The following is a 9,730-nucleotide window of genomic DNA, read 5'->3' as shown; positions in this document are numbered from 1 at the left end:
CTTAGCTCTTTTACACTTTTGTACAGGTGAGATGCTTTTAGCATTGCCTCTGGTTCAAGAGTGGCCGTAATATAATAAATGCAACATCTTAAGTTTCTAGTGCTCTTTTTCTTATCACATATTATCCAGCTTTCCATTAATTTGCTTGAATACAGAACTGAGAACTGCCAGATTCCTTTGTGAAAACATTTTGTGACTTACACTCTTTGTATTTTCCACCATCAAGTCAGCAACAAGCACAATAATTAAGCACTGAAAATACAGTATTTTTCATTGTTAAAATGGCTCAATTAGGGTTTTCATCCCATAACACACGTTTTCCACCTTTTCACTTAAATAGCATTACCGCAACAAAATGTATTTATCAACTATTATTATTCATGACATATAGAAACAAGCAATTACAAAAATGACAGTGTTTGGAATTGATAGTATTTGGAAATAAAGTTTTTGTGTTTTATGTGAGGGCAGTAGTTGTATTCATATAGTTTGAATATGAGAGACGCATGACCAACAAGACTGATGAATTTTGGAATATTTTTTATTGTGGATTTATTATCACACAACGTTGCAGTTATATTTCTTTAAAATTAATTTATTACATTCATCTCTAACTGTAAGCCATAGTCATCAAAAGTAACTATACATTTGTATGTGTTTTTGATTTAAATAACCAAAACATTTAACTGGTCAGTTTGAGATGTGCCTGTGTTTGTGCTTCCAGAAAGAACTGAATCAACATAACTTTTTTAAATTGTGAAATTTCTCACAATGTTTTGCTATAACTCCTTCCATTACGAAATTAGAATTTATACCAACCGGTGTATGAAAGTTGGATGCAGCCTTTGATAGCAACTGCTAAATTTGCCACGGCAGTATTAACTTTTGTTTAGTCTCAACTGAAGGTCTCTCTCTGTTTCTTTGGTGCTCCGGTTTATACTAATTCTTGCATGCTTTTGTTTTTAACTCCCCCTCCTTCTTTTTTTTCTAATTTCTCTAAAAGGACAGTTTTTGGTGTGAGGAAGGCTGACCCTGCTCTTGTTTTCTTGCCATGTTAAAGATTTTTTTTAGTCTGAATTGACGTCATTTAGTTGAGATCAGACTCTCTCCTCCCCCCCAGCCCTATGACCCTCATTCCACTGTAATAGAAGCCATATGAGAGGGGGAGTGAGGGTGATGATGGGGGAAGGGAGCTTATGATTGGGCCTCACATATATTTTCTACATATACAAATACCACTCACTGTTCACTGCACTGGCTTGCATCGTTTAATTGTGTTGTACTCGGAAGTGCTTCTGCAACATTTGTCATTGAACAGAAATCATACTCTTTTATTTTAAAGGTTTCAGATGAAATGGGGCTTCAGTCACACTGGTATTGTATGTTTGCACATGTTTGTGTGTTTACAGTTGCTTACTGTAGCAACAGGCTAAATACAATTTTTTATTTTTTTTTTGGCAAGGGTGCCAAAATTCTCCTTCACCAGTGAGCTTCGCAGTATATCTGTTTTATTGGGTTATTTTTATTTCTACCCATTGAAAAGGTTCCAGGCATCAATGGAATGCATTGCCCTGCAAGATTGGACATGCTTTACCTACACTGTCTCTGCACCCAGAGGTCAACGAGGACATACTAGAACCCATCAGGACAGTCTTCTTGTACTTTTACCAAAGAGTGGTTTGCACTGTAATGTATGAATTTCAACAGTGACAATAAAAGAAAGTTACACGCTCTAATTTCAGTGTAGCTGCTTGTTCTTTTGCATACCTGTGCTTTGAAGGACCTTAAAGTAGGAAAAGAAGGTTATTTTTATCTAAAGATGAAATGTGTTAGTAAAGATGTATCTGTTGGTCCTTCTTTGAATAAATAAAGATTTACCTTGTAAAGTTGGTTAAATCTGTATTTCTGTAGATCTGTTTAAGTTTTTGTTTTTTTTAGTAATACGTTAATTTGTAACATTAGATTCCAAACCAAACTTTAAGCAGTAGACACTGCCTATTGTGCCCCTAAGACATTTCTTTTGTGGTTTTAGCCTTTTACACCCAACTATTCACCTACAAACAGTTGTCATCTACGGCAGAGCATCTCAAACGTGTTATTCGAACAAACTTTGTTTTGTACCCCATCATGACAACAATTTAAAGTCATTTTCTATATTTTACACATCTTCTATTGTTAAATAATTCAGTTCATAATATATAACTACCAGCAGGAAGATTTTAATAGCTATGTCGGTTTAATTTGCTGGAGTAACGGGTCTAATGGAAATAGGATGCAATATGAAAATATGAGAAGGTAAACATGGTTGTAAAAAAACCTTTTCCCATAATTTGGTTAAACTGGAATATTTCAGCCTATCAAACACAAACTAATATAAAGGCTGAGTAAATATAAGAAAATGTCTCTATGGAAAAGAAGCTATCTGCAGTATGCTGACTTTATGGGGAAAAAACTGTTTTAATGCAGCTAAACTGGAACATTTTCCCTAATAAAAAGGCTCTGCCCTTGTCGGATGCTACATCCTTCACCCACTTTAACTGGTGTTAGTGCCTTTGTACAGCATCCTCTCTTCTATCAGTATTCTCTTCGACAGCTGTGTCTACCATGTAGAATGCCACTACCATGCTTCTCTGTAGGATTCTTGCACTTTATAAAGTCCTATATGAGTACAGGCCAAACAGCCTGTTTAAGGTCATAAGTCAGCATCTTCACGTATTTTAAAGATATAGAGGACGATGTTTTATTTCCAGGTGGATCATCTAAACAAGTAGTCCTCCTAATTGTCAATCATTCTGGTGATGAGTTTATGTAAGGCCATCCTACGTGCTCGCCCTGTTAGCTATCTTTTTCTGAGCATGTGCGCTTTCAAGCATATATCTGTAGTGAGCTATTTTTTAGACAGTCATTGAAGCTCACCTTTCTCACTGCGGTTCTTTGAAAATGGCCGAGGGTTTATGAGAAGATAAGAATGGCCTCAGAAGAGGCAAATATATCCCGGAAGGCTGTGTGCAGAGAGCTCACCTCGCAAAGCATTATGGGATTTGCTGTCACAGCGATAAAGATGGTGCACGCACCGAGTGGTGGAGGAGTAGTTACGTGACCAGCAGGGAGCAAAAAGTAGTGATGTCTGTCTGAATGGTCAGTTAACTGAGTTCACTACAAAGTTCACTATATAGTCCCCGCTCTATATAGTGATTGAAGGATTTAGGGGTTAGGGCGGACGTTGGGACACAGTAAGCTTCTATGAGCTATGAGAACATCAACTTTTAAACAGAGCGTGCATGAGGAGAAATGAGCTCACGCACGCTCTGCACACGTTTAATAGGCGCACGCACCCTCTCGGGAACGGGTACAGGGTTGTGCATGTGCATTTTTTTATCTTTCAAAAAAAATCACGAAAATTCTCCACAATATCTTTAAGTCCAAACTCTTGCTAAACCTTTTGCAATGTTTTCATTTTATACAGTTTTTTGTTTAATCTTTTTTAGTCATTCGGGTTGTTGGAGTGCTTTGGATCAATGTCCTACTGAATTACTCAAGTAGGCCTAAGCAACAGAATATCTTCCAGCACAACTCAGCTTTCCAAAAGTGTAGTTAATCAATAAAGGGGTCAATATGTTTACATAAGATTTGAAAAACTTTTATAAAATTTTAAAAAGATATCCTTAATCAAAACTGCCTTTTTTAAATGCTTTTCAAAAGTTCTGATACAAATAAAGATCCACCTCAGGAAATGTAACAGTCATGAAGAAGAAAGCTGTGTCCAGGTTTAGTATTGAAAATGAATTGGAGTCATGAGAAACAAACATTCCTTAAACTGTAAATTTTATTTGCTGTAAGGTGTATACATTTAAAAAAAGCTGAAAACTTGATCTGCTGGTTGGGTATTTCTATGATTCATTGTTTTTACCTTTTAATGAGATACATATTTCTCACAAGACTGATTATTCCAGCATAAAATACAGTATGGCCACTGAAACGTTTTTAATCTGAGTGCTGTGTGAAAGTATTACACAACTTGAATCTCATTCATCTACATTATACCACTTGAAAAGTGGGTCATCCAACCATTTTAGATATTAAATTCCCTTTAAGATTTTAAAAAGTAACAGAAGCCCCACCAAATTGGACATTGCACATTACCATGAATGATTTACTTTTAGTATTTCCTGCATCTTTTTTTCTGTCCTGATCATTTTTCCTCCCTCATTTCCCAGCTGTTTGTCATGTCATTGGGCTTCATAGGCTTCACAGTTTTCCCATATGTTCATTCTGGCTCTTCGAGTCCAGACTGAAGTCTTTAACCTCTGGAAGGATTTCAAAAATTTTATCCAAGCTGCCTCATGAGGATAAGACACAGCTCACATTTTAGACATGCCCTCATTTTTGTCCTCAGGAAACTTAGTTTACTTTAAAAAGTTCAGTTTACCCCAGTATCTCTCAATTTCTCATGTATTAAATCACATAAGACATCTGATCAGATGTGATTTACCACATCTGACATTTCACATGTTAGTGTCACATGTAAAAATTCATGAAACATTACTGCCTTCCATTTGTCATGTTATTCATATAAATAATGTTCTAGAAATACTGAGTTGTCACAAGAGAAACTTTTCTCTATGACATAAGAATACAAATGAAAAAACCTTTGAAAAAATGAGTATGTGAAGCATGTTTTATGGTTTGTTTTTGCATGTGGGAAAAAGAAAAATTATGTAACCTGTGAAACGTATCGAATCCACAGGTAAACTCTACCCTAGTTTTTGCACATTAAATTTCCATGTAGTAACATGTCAAGCATGCGGGGTCAAATATGTTTAACATGTAAAGAATTCCAAGATTCACAAGTCAAAATGTCATCATGCATGAAAAATGTAAGCAAATTGGATTTTTTTCCCCCCAACAATTTACATGTGAAAAATACTGAATGGAGCAACAAGTAAAACACATTAGGAGAAACAGACATGCAAAATATTTTTCTGCATATAAAATATAGGAAATATGTATTTCTGTAAAAAAACGCGCATTGTTCAGAGTATTTTTTGATATAATTCAAACACGTAAAACCTAGGAGAAAACCTTTATGTGAAACCTTTAAGTGGATTTTTGCTTGTTAAAATTAAGTTAATGATTTGGAAAGTAGATGTCAGAAATCTCACATTTAGATTTTCTTACTATGTTTATATGCAGAAAGTCTATGTAGTAAAATCTAAAAGTCCTATATGAATACTTTTCTCCATGTTCCTTTTGTACTAAATATGTAAATCGTTTTACATATTTTTTGAGGTTGTATCATAGTTGCTTCGAAAATTTATATTTAAAAATATTTTACAACAACAGAGAAAGTTTTAATAGATCAGCTTCTATGTTTCTTTTCTATCTCTTCTTTCATCGAGCCTGTTTGGGCTGGAAGATTTTCCTCTCCACTGTCGCTGCATGCATGCTCAGTGAGAGGGATTGCTGTAGAGTAGATGACACAATGCAAGACAATAGCAACTGACACCACATGATCATCAAAAAGGAGCAAAAATCCTTTAAAGTCAAAGACTTTAAGCAATCATTTGAGTTCCTTTGATAGATACGTTGTACCATTTTGTCAATTGGTGCAATTTGAATAAACTGAATTGAAAAAACTGAATAAGTGAAATATATTCTCATGTTTTACTTGGAAATTGTATTGTGCACTAATTTCATAGGTGTCTTTTTTACTCCTTTGTTTTGTTTCCATCTGTGAAACACATTTTGACATATTTCATATTTTACTGTGTTAATTGAATCATACAGTTCAATATTGACTCGGGTGAAACATTTTTTGGATTTGACAAGACCTAAATATAACACAGCCAAAGCTGGAATGTTATTGGATAGCATTATTAGTCACTGAGAGATCCCACTTGCTCTCCAGTCTCCATCCTCCTTCTTCTAGTCATCCATCCCTGTCTCTTTGCTGCTGTAAGGGATTAATTGGACAAAACATCTGGATGTAAAAACTGGATCAGATGAGATTTCCAGTGACAGCACCAATAAAAAGCTTCATTTTTTAAGGTTGCAGAAAAATACATTAATAGCCTTACAACATAAGACCTACGTTCACTTTTAAACGTGAACATGCGCTCTTTGTTTGAAGCCGATTAGAAAAACTTTTTCTCTTCCACTCAGCCCAAGGCTGAAGCTGTTCCCACTTCATCTGTGTTTGATAAAGCTGAGAGGAATAGAGCTGATTATGTGAGTAAAGTCCAAACAAACCAATAAAATTGCCAAATCGGACTAAAATGTCTGTCCCCAGTAGTTATCGATCAAACTGTTTCATCTACAGGAAAAAAGCAGAAAATTATGCTTTACTGTGTCTTAAAAAACCCAAAAAAAACAAGAAAGCTGCAGTTGCACAAGGCCCCATCTCCTTCCTCCCACCCATCACATACTGGAATTTCATTTAGTCAATTGGCTTTCAGTATTGCACCTCTCACTTGCCAAGGTGGGGGATTCTTTCCCCTCGCTAATGGAACGTCACTCTCATTTCCAGAGCGAGGCGGATGAAAGGGAGAGAATTGGAGCCCCATTGAGGGGAAATAGGTTTAGCATTGCAGGGCACAAAAGACAGCTGTGCAGATTTGTGACCCTCAGCAGGTGGCATATGTCATGAGATGGATTCCTGCGTATTGTTTTTGTTTCTGACATAAAAAACCAAAAAGGTTTGTAAGGTGCATGGCTTTACTTAAGCAGTTAAAGAAAGGGTGGGAACATTATCCGGTTAAAAACCCCATGACACAGTCACTGGTTAAAATCTGCAATATTATGTAAAAAAAAAAAAAATGTAAGGAAATTGATGCATATGGAACTTGGTATAGTTGGACCAGGGGCTTCTGTTGGGTCTGTTATAAAGTTTATAGTTGTGGTCTTTGGGTTGTGAGCCTCCTATTGTCTGCAGGGTAGTTTATGGCTCCTGTTGTCTTTCAAATAATTATTTTAATTGTCTGTTTTCCATTGTCAGCAGTTTGTATGGTTATTCTGTGTAACAGTAGTTCTGTCACGGTTGGGTTGAGGTTTTGAGGACCCAAATGCAGAGACAGAGAGAAAGAGGTGAATTTTGCAGATTTAATGGAAATACTGAGGAAAAATCCAAAAAATTCAAAGAACCCCAAAAAACACATGAGGGAAAACTCATGTAAGGAGCCAGAGACACGGGAAACAACAAACCAGCAATGAGTGACTGCAGAGGTGAGGTATATATATGGGAGACTGAACCAAGACAAGCTAATCAGCAGATATGGAGAAGGTGTTAGTGGGCTAACAAGAAGGGACCAAGGGAGAAGGAAACAAACACAAGAGGGCAACAGAGAGTAACACAAGAACTAAACAACTCAGCACTGGTAGAACTACAAAGACACAGAACGCAAAGAAACTAAAAATAAACCCAAGCAGCGGACAGAACCCTGACAAGTTCTCTTTTTTTAGGGTTAACAATCAAGAGATGAGAAAATGTTTGTTATGCATTATGCCAACAATTTGTGAGTTTATCCAAAGAAAAGTTGATCGTAATTTTTTATTTTTTATCTTTATTAGGACTAACAGTGGCCTGTCCTGGGAAAATAAGGGACACGTGTGATAATTGAGAGTGTGACCAAACAAGAGATCAGCTGATCTGCATTCCTCTGTAGACATCAGGGAGGTGCAGTCTGACCCAAAAACCTCTGCATCAGGGACCCCTAATCAGCTCTGATCTAGATCCTAAAAATACAGAAAGTTTTTTTCTTAGGCAACAACAACACAAAATGATCACTGACTCAATTTAAGCTGTAATATCTATAAATTAAACATCTGTTAGCCAGGATTGATTCAAAAACTTCAACCTGGATATCTTATTGAATGTTGACAGGATAGTTTAACTCTAATGCATAAAATCTTAAAAAAGTTAAAACTGACATATGGTAATTTCTAGTGCTAAACTTTAATATAACCTTAGTATATTGTTACTTAACCTTAATGGTTTATTGTTCTTAAAGTCTGACCATGGATAAAACCCCAATAGCAGTCTGCTCCATGGCAATGTCACAACCTCATGGATTATTATGCAGTAAGACAGGTTATGCATGGAAAGAAAAGGATGCAACAATGACAATACTCTCAAGGCTTATCACATCCTCTCTTTGGTAAACTAATCTTATACCCCTGTCACAGTATGACTTGCATTTAATTTAGTCGCAACCTTCCCTCAGACTTCTTAGAACTTAAACAAATGTTATATAACACTGTGCAGGAGCTATGGCTACACATCATCGATTGTGTTCATCCTCTATGAATATGGAAAACAATTAAGTGCAGCAGTGATATCCGGGAAAAGTAATATATTCCTAGAGGAGCCTAGCATCACAGGTATTCCACCAAACTTATCAGTAGGTATGCAGGTCAACTTTGAAAGAGTTATTCATCTCACATTTGAAGAGTCAAACATAAAAAGAAAAAAACAAAAAATGTATTATGTGCTTTTTAAATAGCTGATTATAACTAGATTTAAAATCTCATCTGTTTCAGGTGACCCTCAATCAGTGGCGGTTCTAGACCAAATGTACCAGGGGGCCAGGAGGGGGCCAGTGTGTTTTCATGGGGGGCACAGAAACGTATGAAATAAAAAAACAGGGCAAGGGATTCAAATATATTAAGAGAGCTCCATGAAGTGAAATTTCTATTCAGTTAGGTTTAATTAAAATTGTATATCTTATCAGGTCAATATCTATTCATAATTTATGAATTTTACATATTTTTGACATAATTTAAGTTAAAAAATACAGTTTTCTATAAAATCAGATTTAGAACTCAAGAAAAAAACGATAAATTCAGCTGTAAATTTTTTTTTTTATTTGTTTTGAAAAAACATTTAGCAAATGAAAAACGGGATTCTATCTCAATACCACTGAAGCTATCACCTTATTGTTTTTAAATAATTTGTAAAACAGAATTTGTAAAAAAAAAAAAAAAAGGACCTATCAGAAACCATGTCTGTTCCAGTACATATCATCATTAGAATAACTTAGAGTATTATGTCCTGGCTCCATAACAGGAGCCAGGACATGATCTACAGGGGCACTGGTCCCCATTGGCCCCTATCTAGAACTGCCTTTGCCCTCAATCATTCCTTAGAAGCTTTGGCTAAACAGTAAAAACAGCCCTCTGAGGCCCCCCAGTGGATGAAGAAAGAGGAACAAGGCTGTCTATATATTTCCCACAGCCATCTTTTCACCTGCAAAGAATAAGGCTTTATGTTTATTTTCATATCTACAATGTTCAAAAGGATTGCGGTTCCATTTTCAGGAAGCTACATCATAAAGCAAAGATACCATGGTGGTGAAAACACGGTGCCAACCACAGGGATGTGTGGTTGTTAAGTGAAACTACCCACGTGCCCAAAGCCTTCAAGACATAAAATCTCAGCTGACGGCACTGTGCTCTGTTGACAGCAAGCTGCACTAAGAGTGTGTTCCTTCCATCCACATTCTGGTGCCCTTTGCAAAAGATTTCAACTCTTTTTCTTCAAATAGCTTCAGCAAGAAGCATGAGAAAAAATACACTGTCAGGCAGAGATAAGGCTACAGTCTGAGAAACTCAGACTGTAGCCTTATCTCTGCCTGGAACTTTGTCGACCTTACTTCTGCTTTCCCTGTAATCTCTACTTTTTGATCTGTGCTTTATTTAAATCATCAGATATAGTTCTTTTTTTTAAGGGCTGACA

Source organism: Cyprinodon tularosa, unplaced genomic scaffold (assembly GCF_016077235.1).
Source record: "Cyprinodon tularosa strain WSP-4 unplaced genomic scaffold, ASM1607723v1 ctg316, whole genome shotgun sequence".
Classification (NCBI taxonomy): Eukaryota; Metazoa; Chordata; class Actinopteri; order Cyprinodontiformes; family Cyprinodontidae; genus Cyprinodon; species Cyprinodon tularosa.
This window is presented reverse-complemented; position numbering follows the sequence as displayed.